This window comes from Perognathus longimembris, chromosome 3 (genome assembly GCF_023159225.1).
Source record: "Perognathus longimembris pacificus isolate PPM17 chromosome 3, ASM2315922v1, whole genome shotgun sequence".
NCBI classification, from domain to species: domain Eukaryota; kingdom Metazoa; phylum Chordata; class Mammalia; order Rodentia; family Heteromyidae; genus Perognathus; species Perognathus longimembris.
Window position 1 is genome coordinate 45,775,827 of NC_063163.1, and position 15,445 is coordinate 45,791,271.

Here is a 15,445-nt window from a genome sequence, read left to right on the forward strand (position 1 = left end):
GAAACTTCTCTGTTTGAGACCCTTTGCACTCTCATCCAAAGTACTTGGAATTAACCCTGAGTGTGCCATGCAGCCCTCAATTCTCAGATCATAGCTTCTGGGCTACTTCAAATTTACTATGTGGGAGGCTTTTCCCACCTATTGGTTATGTTGCTGAAGGGGAAAAAAATGCAATCTGTCCAGCAGGACTTAGCACCAGTTTATTTTGTTCGGCAATTGAAGTTTTGGTTTTAGTTATAACATGAAATCAAAGAAAAAATCATTTCAGACAATAATGAGTTGTTATTATAATAGTTTTTTCTATACATTTGGGGGGACCTCCTCCATCCCTAGTGACTACTGAAAATGTGTGGCTCAATTCTCTCTTTGCCAGGGAACCTGATGCAGGCAACATAATTGGCAGTCAACCACTGCTTCCTGATGCAAAGTAGCTCTTGAAAAGCTATGTTCTCTGTTCTCTCTGATATGTGAAAATTAGATTTAAAATACACCTGGATATGATAAATTACACAAGATTCTAGATATACACAGCAAGACCAAAAGAGGGTACTCTAAGGAGTGAAATACAAAGGCACAATGCCTAAGTGCCTCTATATAAAAGTGCCTTTATATAAAATAATACACATATTGAAATGAACTCCAAGATATGGAAACAAGAGACCTTTCCTTTTCTTTCTTTTTTTAAAGATACCTCCATTTTTCTTTCTTTTTTTAGTTTTTCATTTTTGATGATGTTGTCTTCTTCACCGTATGTATGGTGTATTCAATTATACATCTTTGGAAGGGCTGGGAGGAGGGGGTACAGAACTCGAGGAAAAAGGGGTGAAAAAGTGTAACAATGGAGCTCAATGGACACAGATGAAAGTGAACTGTACAACTCATGAGTGGAGATGGGAGAGAGGGATTGGGAGAGAATGAGGAATCAGAAAACACTTTACAAAAGGAAATGCACTCATTACCTGACTCTTGTAACTGTACTACTTCCATATATCATCTCTATAATATAATAAAATAAATAAATAAATAATAAAAAAGACAAAAGCCATGTTCTCTTTGGGCTGATCCTTGGCCATGTCTGCACAGAGTAGGATTATAAATCCAGATCTCTTCTACCGGGAGGAGGATCCTCTCCAGAGAAATCTTTACTCCCCATTTCCTGGCCAACACTTGTAACACAACTGTACTAAACTCTCCAGCTCCTCCTAATCTCCATCCCCTCCTTTCTGCTCTTCTTTCCCTAGTGTGAAGCTAGCATTACAGTCTGAGTGATGTCTGGAACCTCCCCCCAATCCCCTGCACATCTAATTTCATCTTAGGGGTCTTTCCCAAACCACTCAAATGTTAGAACACTTGAATCATGGGAGCAAAAGGGAAAGTAATGAAGTAGCTGCTTTTGTAGTGAAAGAAGGAAAATAGGTATACAGGGCATCTACTAAGCATAAATACAATGTCTTATTTAATTCATAAAACTAAACATTATTTCCCTCAAAGTGCAATTCTGATGGATGAAGTGACTAATGATACCCTTGAGATTGGCAGGGACAACCTCAAGAGGACAAAAGGCAAATAAATGCTGGGCTTTTGTTAACCATTAAAAGCATGTTTTCAACATCTTTATCCTAGCATAACACACCAGATTAGGCCATGAAACAAGAATGTTTACAGAAAAGGAATCCCATATGACTAAACGTAGCTGAAACCAGTAGGGTTTGTGATGGCAAGGGAAAAAAAAAAATCTCTTAAGTAAGCCCTCAAGCTTCACTTGCTCTAAATTAAGTTAAGCATCAATAACTTTGGAAGTCCTCCATTATTAGCTTCCCATGAGCTTACTAGAGATAACCCCTCTGACACATGAACTAAAATAACAGTTGCCTACGTTACTTTGCACAAATTTGCAAGCCACCCTTGTTAAAAGCACTAACATTTTTGGTTCCTGAGGCTTGAAACTCAGGGACTGGGCTCTGTTCCTGAGCTCTTTTGCTCGAGTAGCATTCTACCACTTTGAGCCACAACTCCATTTTTGGTTTTCTGGTGGTTAATTGGTGATACAGTGTTAATTGGACTTAACTGTGCCTTGGAACTGATACGTGTTTCTTCTACCCCACCTATATATTGGTTTCTTACTAATTAAAAGTGAGTTCACAAACAGTGGACAAAATTACTTTTATATGTCATCAACAGTTTTAAATGACACAAAAATCTGCATGAGGGTATAGTATATGGTTAAAAATACCAATTTTTCAATCATTTTTTTAGATGAACAATTCACTAACAGCTAAATGTATTCATTTTCCCTTTGAGATAGAATCTAGCCCAGGGTAGCCTCAAACTCAAGATCCTGCTGACTTAGCTTCTCAAATGGTGTAAATGTAAACTTTTAAGAATTTATGAAAACCTTGACTACTGAGTAAGTCATGATAATTGAAAGCAAATAAGAAACAAAACATAATAAAGGGATGAAATCTAAAACTATTTAATAGTTTCAGAAAGTAAGTACAAATGAATAATGAAACACACAACAAAGAATGTTAAACTGTCTGTGGCAAAATCAAATTATTAGTACCTGAATAAAAGTTAACGTCCATAAATAAGTAAACCATCCTACCATTTCACCATTGTGGCCAATGCGTTGTTTATTTGTGTGTGTGTTGCCAATTCCCGGGCTTGAACTCAGGGACCTGGGTGCTGTCCCTGAGCTCTTCAGCTCAAGGCTAGCACTCTACCACTTGAGCCACAGCCCTACTTCCAGCTTTTTCTGTGTATATGGAACTGAGGAATCAAACCCAGGGCTTCGTGTATGATAGGCATGTACTCTACCACTAAGCCACCTCCCCCGCCCCCAATGTGTTGTTTTAAACACCACCTTTCTAACAGTATTTCTACCCTTTAGCTTTAGACCACTTCATATGAACTGTTCTGGATTAATTAGAGGCTGGATCTTTCCTTCTTCAGTATCCTTATCATTTTAACATCTGTGTACAGCTTTTCCTCTTGAGGCTTGATCCTCCTCTCCTGTCCCCATCCCTTAGTCAAAGTATTTCCCTTGGTAGACCCCTCTTACACTGCCCCTCAGAATATCCCCTAAAGGGCTGCCCCATGTGAAGGAAGTAATAAGGTCTCAGAAGACCTACTTGCCATATTTTCTTTTATATTCCCCAAACTTTTTTAAAACTGCTATTATAAGGGTGATATACAGAAGGGTAACAGTTATGTAAGTCAGGTCATGGACACATTTCATGTTGGACAATGTCACTGCTTCCCTGGCTGTCTCCCAGTTTTCCCCTCCCATCTATACTCACAAGTTGTAGAGTTTATTTCCAACATAGTGTCACATGAGTACCACTATGCTATAATTGTTCACCCTTTGTCCCTCTTACCCTACAGCCCCTCTTACCCTCCCAAAAGACATATTAAATGAACAAAACAGACCACCAAAAAAGCAAAACAAAATAACAACAAACCTCTTGTTTCCATACCCTGGAGTGCTTTTTGAGGCAAGTACTCTTGCCACTAGGCCATATTCCCAGGCCCCTGGAGTGCTTTTCTACAAATATTATTTTATATGATCTGAGGCACATAGGCCTTGCACCTTTGTGTGCCTCCCCTGAGAGTGTTATCCTTTGGTCTTACTGTGTATGAATGCCTACAGCCACTTGCTGCCATGTTTTCCTGAAGGAAATAAGGCTTCATTGACTGCTATCCATGTAATATCAGAATTGATCTCTCCCCATCTGCTTATTCATACTTTCAGCTTCTTCTACATGTTTATAATGGACTGCTGGGAATATATGACTTCCCATTTGCTCTATGACAATCTCTCTCTCTCTCTCTCTCTCTCTCTCTCTCTCTCTCTCTCTCTCTCTCTCTCTCTCTCTCTCTCTCTCTCTCTCTCTCTCTCTCTTGCTCCGTCATAGGCTTAAACTCAGGGTCTGGGTTGCTGTCCTTGAGTTTTTTGCTCAAGGCTAACACTCTGCCACTTGACTCGCAGTTCCACTTCCTTCATGAAGTCTTCAAGCATCTCTTGAAGAATTCCATACTGTACCTCACTCCTCTTAGGGACCCCCAAAATGCATTGCACTTTAAACTTTGACTTGACATTGTTCCATGAGGAATGGATCCACAAACTTCAGTCTCTTGGTAAAGCTGAACTCTCCAGGGAGAGTGAGATAGCTAGAGCATTTGCATTTAAACAATTTGGCAATTTCCGTGAGAAATGTGAGCTCTAGAGGGCTACATGGACAAATCAATAAATCCTGGCTTGCAGTTTCAGCTCTTGGGAACCATAAAATTTTCATTCTGTCCTTTGCCTTTCTGTTTGCAGAGCAGTGACTCCAGCTAAATTTCCTGGGCATTAGGGTTCGTTTGTTGAGGTCGTTGCTGATTTAAAGAAAGCGAACCAGCTTTTCACAGCTGTGAATCACAGCTGTGAATCTCCAGGGTGCTGAAATAACAGTGCCTTGTGCTAATCCAATCTGTGCTTTTCCTGGGGCTGTCATTACTGCAAAATGAGGTGAACTCGGCAGATGAGAGGCTCTAAGAAGACTGCAATGCTGTGGAGTTGGCAGAGATGCCAAATCATGTGTAGGCCATAATGACAGCTTGTGAACAGCAAAGAGGGTGGCCCAGAACCTCACTGACTGTGCTACCACACATGTAGCCCCTACAAGTCCTACTACATATATATCCTACTACATACATACTTCCATGCACATAGGAATATATGATAAGATAGCATATATATATGCATATATACCATACATAGTATATGTGCATCATACAGATTAAAAAAATTGCTACACTTAAGCATATTGATTTTTATTGTGGGACAGATGAGGAACACAATGCAGCCCATGATAGAGACACATTGTATCCCAAAGAGTGCTTATCATAACTATACCAGAAGTAACTATGGTATTTGGCAATGTCATGGATGCAGGTCTCTCATTACTGCTGGGTGGAGTGGGCTGAAGGAAAGGGGCTTGTGTATAAACTTTCATTTGGGGACCAGTGGGACACACTCAAGGAGCTGCAAGAGGTCACGTGGTGAAGCCAGGGATCCCAGTGCTGGGCAGGGTGATAGCAGAGTAGACAGTAGCTATGTTTAGTCCTAACTCAGGTTTTGACTTTAATTGGAGACAGAAACCTTTACAAAGGTAATGAAGTTAAGTGAGGTCATCACAATGGCTCACATCCAGTATGACTGGTATCCTTATCCAAGGAGACAGCAAAATGACTGTGAGAACACAGGGAGAAGCAGCCATCTGCAAGCTGAGAAGCATCAGAAGACACTAATCCTGCCAGTCCCTTCAGTATGGACTTCTAGCCTCCCTAGGTGTGAGACAATCCATTCCTTGTGCTTAAGCCACACATCTCTTATGTAGTGAGAAAAGACTAGATTCACTCAAGACGACAGAAAACAAAATTCTTTCAAGACCCCTAGCTTGTATAGAACTTTCCACTGGGCTGACCTACAATGAGCTCCTCTCAGCTAAAGGACACTCAGCTGCTCCACCTTGGGCCAGCTAATCTGCCCAGGCAGATAATCCAGACGCGTTAATCTTCCGTACCTGGCAGCCCACTTCAGTGCAGTGACCAAATATTAAGAGGGAGGAGTTGATTGGGGCTCCTTTAATCCATGCTGACTGCCTGTCTCTGTGAATACAGGGCACAGAAGGTTAAAAAGTATTAAGAACCTTAACTATGAACTTGACTCATGTTCACTGTTACTGGCAAAACAGGGTTACAGACTCGATGCCCAATTTTATCCTCAAGCATAATACTGCTTTCATCTCTGTGTCCTGAAGCCAACCTTCTCTTTGAAGGTTCTCAAAGAGAAAAGCTTGTCATAAGACTGGTCAGCTGATGTCAAGGCCTTGGGATCAATCAACAATTATTTATCAGTTTTTCCTGGCACCATGGGAATTTCAAAAAAAAAAATTCCACACATGGTTCTTTCCCTCAGAACAGCGACTATGATTGGAACTTCTTCAAAAGTTAAATCAAAAATAAAAGATCTGAGTGCCTGAGTGAAGACCAGAGCTGAATCTCCATCCTATCTCTGGGTAGTTGTGCAACATTAGAAAATGCTTCAGCCTTTGGTTCCCAGGGCTTCTTTGCCACATAGGGATAAAAGAATCTTCCTCTCAGAGTCACTGTGAGAACAAAACCAAACAGTGTGCATGAGGAGCATTTAACTAAATAGCTGGCACCTAGTAAGTACTTCAGGTTTATTTATTTGTTTTGTTTTTTAAAGAAGAAGAAGTCAAACGAGTATAGTGTGGTACATGTCTGGAACCTAGGCACTGAAAAGGCAGGGTTGTTACTTTGAAGACATCCTCAGCTCCATAGCAGAGCCCTACCTCAAAAACAAAACAAAATAAAAAAAAACTAAGCTAGAACAGAAAAGAAAATCAACAACTGCCAACAAGAACAACAACAACAAGAAAAAAATCCTAGGGATAGGGAGCCTGTAACAGGAGGGGGACGGGAGCCTTCTGTCACTACCACAATATACCTGACATAATTAACTTATAAAGATAAAATGGTTATATCACGGGTTTAGACGTATTTTAGTCAATGGCCAGCCAGAGCCATTGCTCTTAGTCTCTGATAGGGTAAGGAACAACAAGGGCAGAAATATATCTACTACTCATGGACAGGAAGCACAAGAAGAAAATAGTCCCACAGTTCCTTTCAAGGACACACCTCCAATGACCTAACTACCTCCCTCCAAGCCCCTCCTCCCAAAAGTTCTATCATGTCCAATAGCACTTAGAGAACCAAACCATTAACATCTGGATCTATGGGGAACATTCAAGATTCAAATTTTGGCTGAAAATATTAAAGGTAGCAGTAAATATTGTTAATGGCGGGATTATTCTATGCCAAGAGGTCTCTGTGTCTTTTCCTCTGAACCTCACAGCAATCTTACAAAATAGATCTTCATTACTCTCATTTTATAAGTGAGAAATTGGAGACTTAGAGAAGTTAGAAAGCAGACCAAGATCTTATAGCCAATGAGAGATCTTGGATTGAACAACCCAGGCAAAAGCTCATCTTTAATCTCTATGTCCCCTTGACATTCAGCAAACAAGGGCTTATGCCAGTGATGCTATAATAACAGCATTGTGCCCACCTCTGTCATGCTGGGGAGGGGGCTGAACAGCCCAAGGACACATGGATTGATGACTGCATCCCTTTGAAGCAGTATTAAATAATGGCTTAGTGCCTTAAAATGACAGGGGTATGGGGTGCTGTGCTTTCCAACAATCAACTAAATAAAGACACAAGGATATAATTGCCTGAGGAGAAACCAGGTGCATTTTGGAGCCCGGCAGGGCAAAGAAACAAAGGTTTAAAGTAACCTTGCACTTTACAGAACAGACTGAGGTTGACTCACCTTGCTACAAGACAGGGAATTACAGCTAAGGCAAGGGAAGTCATCCAAACCAAGGAAAAAGCAATGAAAGTCTAGACCACTGTGACAAACTACTTAAATATGTCGAGGCCTGATTGTGTGCTAGTCAAAATAATTTTACTCTATTTTTTAAATACTGGTGAAATGAAAGCTAAATTAATAGGGACTCAAATTTGAAGAGGAAAAAGGCACCAAAATCCATAATAAACTGACAAGTTGATTAATGTATCTGAACAGAGGAAGGAAACCATAGAAACAGACTGGAAATCATGTGGCTTTCATTCATGGAGATATTCTTTTTTTTTTTTTTTTTTTTTTTTTATTATCAATTGAACATAAATTTTTTTTTTTTACAAGGTGCTGTGCAAAGAGGGTGCAGTTACATAGTAGGGCATTGTGTACATTTCTTGTGATATCTTACAACCTGTTTTCCCATCCCTTGTCTAGGTCAGGTAGACCCATATGCAGTATACAATGTATCAAGCACATATACAGTGTTCACAGACTTGGTCTCTACTGTCTCTCCATCTCCCTTTGTTAACAGTCATATATCAGGGAGATCATGCCCCTTTGTTTTCTGTGTTCTAGGCTTGTCTCACTCAACATTATTTGTTCGAGTTCTGACCATTTCCCTGCAAATAACAATATTTCACCATTCCTAATCGCTATGTAGTATTCCATTGTGTATAAGTACCATATTTTTTGGATCCATTCATCTGTGGAGGGGCATCTGGGTTGTTTCCAAATTTTGGCTATTGTGAATTGTGCTGCGATAAACATGGAAGTACAAATGTCCTTTTGATATCTTGGGTTTTGCTGTTTAGGATAGATGCCTAGGAGTGGTATGGCTGGGTCATAGGGTAGGTCTATATTGAGCTTTTTGAGAAACCTCCATACTGTTCTCCAAAGTGGCTGTACTAATTTGCACTCCCACCAACAATGGAGAAGGGTTCCTCTTTCCCCACAGCCCCTCCAGCATTTGTTGTTTCCTGAGTTCAGAGTATAGGCCATTCTAACTGGGGTGAGGTGGTATCTCAGGGTTGTTTTTATTTGCATTTCCTTTACTAGCAGGGATGTTGAGCATTTCCTCATGTGTTTCTTTGCCATTTTTATATCTTCTCTTGTGAAGTCTCTCTTTAGCTCTTTTGCCCATTTCCTAATAGGTTTATTGGGCTTGGAGGGGCTTAGTTTTTTGAGTTCTCTGTAGATGACAGATATCAGGCCTTTGTCTGTTGCTGTGCTGGTAAATATCCTTTCCCATATCGTTGGCTGTCTTTCTATTTTGGTGGCTATGACCTTAGCTGTGCAGAAACTTTTTAATTTGTAGTAGTCCCATTTGTTGAGTCTTTCCCCTATTTGTTGTGCGCCTGGGACTCTATTCAGGAAGTTCCTTCCTGTGCCTATAAGTTCTAGTGTCTTTCCTACTCTGTCCTTCAGTAGTTTCAAGGATTCAGGTCTGATGTTGAGGTCCTTGATCCATTTTGAGTTGATCTTGGTGCATGGTGATAGGCTTGGGTCTACTTTGAGTTTTCTGCATATGGCTGCCCAGTTCTCCCAGCACCAGTAGTTGAAGAGGCTATGTTTATTCCATTGTATGTCTTTAGCTCCTTTGTCGAATATCAGTTGGCTGTAAGAGTGCGGTTTTATTTCTGGGTCTTCAATTCTAATCCACTGGTCTTCCGATCTGTTTTTATACCAATACCATGCTGTTTTTGTTATGATGGCCTTGTAGTAGAGCTTGAAGTCTGGTATGGTGATACCTCCTGCACTATGTTTTTTGCCTAGAATTGCTTTGGCTATTCTAGGTTTTTTGCTGTTCCATATGAACTTATGGATTGGTTTCTCTATTTCAGTGAAGAATGTGGCTGGGATTTTGATAGGTATTGCATTGAATTTGTATAACAATTTGGGCAGTATGGCCATTTTCACTATATTGATTCTGCCTACCCATGAGCATGGGAGGTCTTTCCATCTCCTTGTGTCTTCTTTGATTTCCCTTATTAGATTTTTGTAGTTTTCATTGAATAGGTCCGTCACGTCCTTGGTTAAGTTGATCCCTAGGTACTTTATTCTTTTTTTGGCTACTGTAAATGGAATCGTTTCCATAATTTCCTTTTCTGTTTGTCTATTGCTGGTGTACAGAAAAGCTGCTGACTTTTGTGGATTGATTTTGTATCCTGCTACTTTGCCAAATTGGTTTATTAGATGTAGGAGTTTGGGTACTGAGTTTTTTGGGTCCTTGAGATATAAGATCATGTCGTCTGCGAATAGGGATAACTTGATTTCTTCCTTGCCGATGTGGATCCCTTTGATGTCCTCCTCTTGCCTTATTGCTATGGCTAGGGATTCCAGTACTATGTTGAACAGAAGTGGGGAGAGTGGGCATCCTTGTCTTGTTCCTGTGTTTAGGGGGAATGATTTAAGTTTCTCTCCATTTAATATGATATTAGCAGTTGGTCTGTTGTATATGGCTTTTATTGTTTTGAGGAATGTTCCATCTATTCCTGTTCTCTCCAAAGCTTTTAATAGGTATGGATGTTGTATTTTGTCAAAGGCTTTTTGGGCATCGACTGAGATAACAATGTGATTCTTGATTTTAGTTCTGTTTATGTGGTGAATTACATTGATTGATTTACGGATGTTGAACCATCCTTGTGACTGAGGGATGAAGCCTACTTGGTCATGATGTATGATATTCTTGATCACTTTCTGGATCCTGTTAGCTAATATTTTATTGAGGAGCTTTGCATCTGTGTTCATTAGTGATATTGGTCTGTAGTTCTCTTTTTTTGTTGGATCTTTGCCTGGTTTGGGGATGAGTATGATATTAGCTTCGTAGAATGAGTTCGGGATTTTTCCCCATGGAGATATTCTTGAACAAGCTAATTAAATTTATAATGTACCTAGAATGCATGTTGTCCTAGCTTCTTGCTTAGTCCCATAGGAGAGAACAGCATTGCTTCCAGACCAGTATGGATTTCTAAAGTGAATTCTGAAAATGTGGATTTGAAGGAAGAGATTTAGATTGTTGTCACTGGGCCTCTTTGGGTCTGAGCTGACAAGACCCTCAAATTTAGGGCATGGCTGGATGTTTGTACTTCATACCTGTAATTCTAGCTACTCAGGAGGCTGAGATGTGAGGATCCTGATTGGAAACTGTCCCATGCAGGAAAATCCATGGCTCAAGTGGAAGAGCACCAGCCTTGAGCAAGACAGCTAAGGGACAACATGTAGGCCCTGAGTTCAAGCCCCAGGACTAGCATAAAAATAAATTCAGATTATGGTAAAGTCTAGTCATACTCACTGAAGGTGGGCAGGATGGCACCACTAGGGCCTCCTGGCTTCTTTCTGCCTGTGCTCCCATCCCCAACTCTAACCTGGGCATGCTCACATTATGCTCCAGAAAGAGCCAGGCCCAATAGAATATAAAGCCAGTATACCCAGCCCATGTCAGAGTGGCTCTGAGACACATTTTATTAGTTAATATTATTTCATTTACAAATAAGGACACTTCTTGGTGAAAAAAAGAAAGCAAAATATTTGGAAAGACAATCTCAGAGAAGCCTAAGGAGAGTTAAATAACGATGATTCAAATAAAAATAATCATCATAGGTTGAGGCCCATAACAGGAGATCTAGAAGCTTCTTTCTGGTTCTTGGCCTTAACAAGGGCTCAAGTTTCTCAGTTCTAGACTCAAGAAAGAGATATTAAAAAACTGATGAGAGTTGGGTGTTCTGTGGCTGATCAGCTGGGCTAGGGTTCCTGTATCCTATAGTATCTATATGTCTCCCAGAGTCCTGTTCTGCAGATGTGTTCAGGAGACAGAGTAGGGTTTGCTATCCCTCCCCCTAATCACGGTCTACTGACTCACAGGGGCTGGAAGTCAATGTCACACATGCCACAAATATCACATATATCTATACTTTTGATATTGTACCTTTATCCAAGATCCCTATCTTTCCCTACCGATGGGTAAAGCTGAACCCCAGCTATCCCAGTCATACCCAAACGTTACTTCCCAGGATTTCCCAGGCCTTGCTTGTGTCCATGTTCAGCAACAAGCTCAGTTCTGTGTCATCCTTCTGTGTAATGTAGTCTGCCTTGTCCCTTCAAAGTGACCTCAACACTATTTCCCCACATTTGTCACACATGTAGACTAACAGGGCCACTCCTCTGACATGCTCTTCCCCAGCCTCTCCGACCCATAAGAAAACAGGACCCCTCATTAAACCACTCCCTCCATTTTCTAAATTGCTTCTCCTTCCAGAAACCTCTTCTGCTTGACACTACGGACATACACACTCCCTCTTTGCACTAGTAAAGTCCTAGGCATAAGTCCCACAGTGCACTTAGTCCAATAGAAATAACACACATGTGCTGACTCTTTCAGTTCAAACTTGAAAAAAATGTATTATATGTTGACTTGTGTGGTGCGTGCATCTGTGTGTATGTGTATGTGTGTGTGTGTGTGTGCATGCAAATATTGGAACTTGAACTTAAACTCTTGCTCAGCTTTTCAACTCACTGTACCACTTGATCCCCAACTTCGCTTCTGGCTTTTTGCTGGGTGATTAGCTATTAGAGTATCATAGACTTTTATGCCTGGGGTGGCTTTGAACATCTCAGATCTCAGCCGGATTACAGTTGTGAACACTGTAATCAGCACTGGATTATATCTAGACTTTTGTTCAGTCTCCCAAACCTACCCTAGCTAAGACTTAGAAGCCTAGAAGACTTTTTGAGAGATTGATTATATGGATGAATAAGTAATATTTTTGTTATTTTTAACTAATTTCAGGTCTATCTTTTCCATATAAATCTAAGCTTTGGAGGTAGAGTTGGTGTTTTCATCAAGTTCATTTTCAGCTTACATGGGTCAAGGAAGTATTCATTGTATGCCTGTCTTTCTCCCTTTTCCACACAGATCCCTTTGTCAAGTCCCGAAGCCCTGAATTATTCTATAAATAGCAGTGTGTCTTTACACACTATACTTGTTAAAGATGTGTCTCCTGTACTTGAGAGTGACCATCAGGGCTAGGACAGGAATTAGATACAAGCTACATCTGAGTATTCAAATGCTATCACTTTTCAGCTGGAGTCCTCCTAAGTCCCAATCAATGCTGCAGGACATTATCAGCTCTGTAAGTGCTTGAGGCCAACCTACCCAGGACAGTGTTCATAGCCTCTCTTCCTTGCCACACAGTACCAGCCAGGCTCAAGACTGGTAACGAAAGCTTGATTTTCATCAGCAATGTAACTTTGGCTGACAGCCCCAGACTAGGCTAGAACCCCAAGTTAATGCTCCCATAGCCGTACTTGTGTTGCTCTTGGAGCTGTTGCTGTGTACTGACTGTACCTCTACTGGACTATAAATGCCTAGGAAGACAGAGATGATATGTATCTTCCCCCCTGCTGATTCTCAGCACCAAACACAACCAGGACCCAACACATGGCATATGCTCCATTGATGAAAGAGAGGGGGAAAAAAAGAAAGGAGAGAAAGAGGCAATGGGGAAGGGGAGAAATAGAAACAGAGACAGAAAACAAAGACAGAAAAACAGTAGGCAAAAGGAAATTTATCTTAATTCATTTCTTATTCCCCAGGGTTGTTATGATGGTTAAACTGATTTGTTACTTGTTCCTCAGTCTGTCTTTCCATGGCCATTGCATGCGCTATGATTATAGAGCCTCACACAGAAATGGAGCATTTATGTCTCCTCTGGAAGCTTCTCCAGGGAAGATGTTTCTGTTTTCTCCAGTGTGTTGTACTGTGCCTGTCTGCAGACATTACATACATAGTAAGAGTCAATACTGTGCATGTGCTTCCTGACCCTCACATGTGTTGAGGCCTGTCATCCGTTTATCCATTTACACACAGGGCACCTGGCAGAGGCAGGGCCCCACCCCCTGTATCTCCCAGGCCTCCTACTGGGTTCTGGCAGTCCCAGCTGGGAATCAGAACAGTGGTGCCTTTACAGTAGAAAGAATCTGCCAGGACTCACTGGACCACCTGCTACTTTGCATAAATTTGCATTCAGAATCAGATGTCCTCCAGTAAACAGTGGTTCACTCCAGTTGCAAGGCTGGGCTTCCCCCACTCATGCAGGCATTTCACTCCAGAGGGTCTTACCACTGCCATCAGAGCTTGGCTCTCTCCATCTTAGACCTCCAGTGTTGTGTCATGGGTATACTGGGGAGGATTCATAGTATCTGCGCTATTGAGGGCAGGTTTGGCCCTGTCCAAACCAGTTGCAATGACTGGCTCCCCTCTACACACTACATGGCCAGTATAGTATAGTATAGGTGGTTATCATGTTGTGTTTTTTAAAGAAAGTCAATCAATTTAAGAACATTAACACTAGGCCAAGTACCCATGGCTCATGTGTGTAATCTACTCAGGAGGCTAAGATCTTAGTGCCCTGGTTTGAAGCCAGCCTGGGCAGATTAGTCAGAGAGAATCTTATCTCCAATTAACTAGCAAAAAGCTACAATTGGAGGTATGGGTCAAGTAGTACAGCCTTAAGCAAAAAAAGCTAAGCAAGGACATGAGGCATTGAGTTCAAGCCCAAGACCTGGGAATATATGTTAGGTACCTGAGAGACAATTACTAAGCTGTACATTTTTGTTCACAATGCCTTTCTTTAATCTTTAGCAACATATAACCTAGGGTCTATTTTGAACTTAACATAATACCTTAAGAATGTTGGTAACTTAATTCAAGTCGTAAGAACAGACTTCGAGCAGAATCTGCCTATATCTTATTAAAAATATGCATTTTTAATTGATAATAGGGCCTCTTTCTCAAATTACATCAATAGACTTACTAATAGTTGTATCTGAGAAGATTGCTAACAGTGCTTATATTACACATAAATGTGTTCACTCTTATTAGTATAATAAATAAGGTAAGATGCCCTGCTCTTAAATGATTGTGCCATTATTTTACAATGCTTTATTTCTCATCTGCAGAATTCCATTTGCTGAAAGTTTCTGTTCATGCCCAAAGACTGATTTATTGTTTTCTTCACCGCAGGAGAAGGGAAGCATGAGGTACCTGGTACCCAGTAAAAGCCCTGCCACAGTTATCAGTGGAATTCCTCAATGTGACAAAAGGCTAGACAAGGAGTTCCTTGCTGGTACAACCAGGTCACAAGCCTAAGAAGGCTTGCCCGGTGTGGCTGGCTCAATCCCCAGGGTCCTACCCCGTTCCCATCTGGTTTTTTTTTTTTTCTGCCCAGGGGTGGGGGCTGCTTCTCCTGGTGCCCTGCAGGACCTCCAGGCTCCAGGAATTTGGACCGAGTGGTAGAGACATCGCCGGCAGAGACGGCGATCGCCAGTTTCCACCCTGTTCTGTCTTGTGATTCAAAGCAGATTCTGCTCTACTTTTTAAAAAAGGGAGCACATTAATGCTGGAGACCCACAGAAACAGAATCAAGTGAGGAAACGCAACGGTGTGACCTAGGAGTCTGTAAGTAAGCCACTCGTTTGACCACATCAAACCACCGCAGGGCTGGGCTTGTGGGGAGCCCTGGGCATTGAGGTCTGATTGTACGGGGCAGTGAGCTTGGTGGGAGCTTATACCAGCACAAGAGCTCTCAAAGTGGGTCTTGACACTTTTAGAAATGAACTTGAGCTGAGAGTTACTCTCTCCAACATGCACACCATCACAACCTCATCCCTACTCCTATGGTAGCAAGGTCATGTGTGCAGCATTTATACTCAGCTGCAGTGGGCTGGGACTATGGCCTAGTGGCAAGAGTGCTTGCCTCCTATACTCAGCTGCAGGAGGAAGACTTGGAAAACAGGAGAATGGCATTCTCTATCTTAAGTCTTTATGTAAAGTGAGTAGTACTGACCCTAGACCTTGCTTGTAAATGTCTGTAGGAAGTGACTTGGAATGGACCTCCCTCCCATGAATTTTCTCAGATTCCAGAGTTAGACCACTTAGCAAAAATTGTTGCTGTCTTTCTATGGGACAAGGTTGTTGACAATAGAATTCATTTTGCCTTTCTTTTCTGGCAATGGATG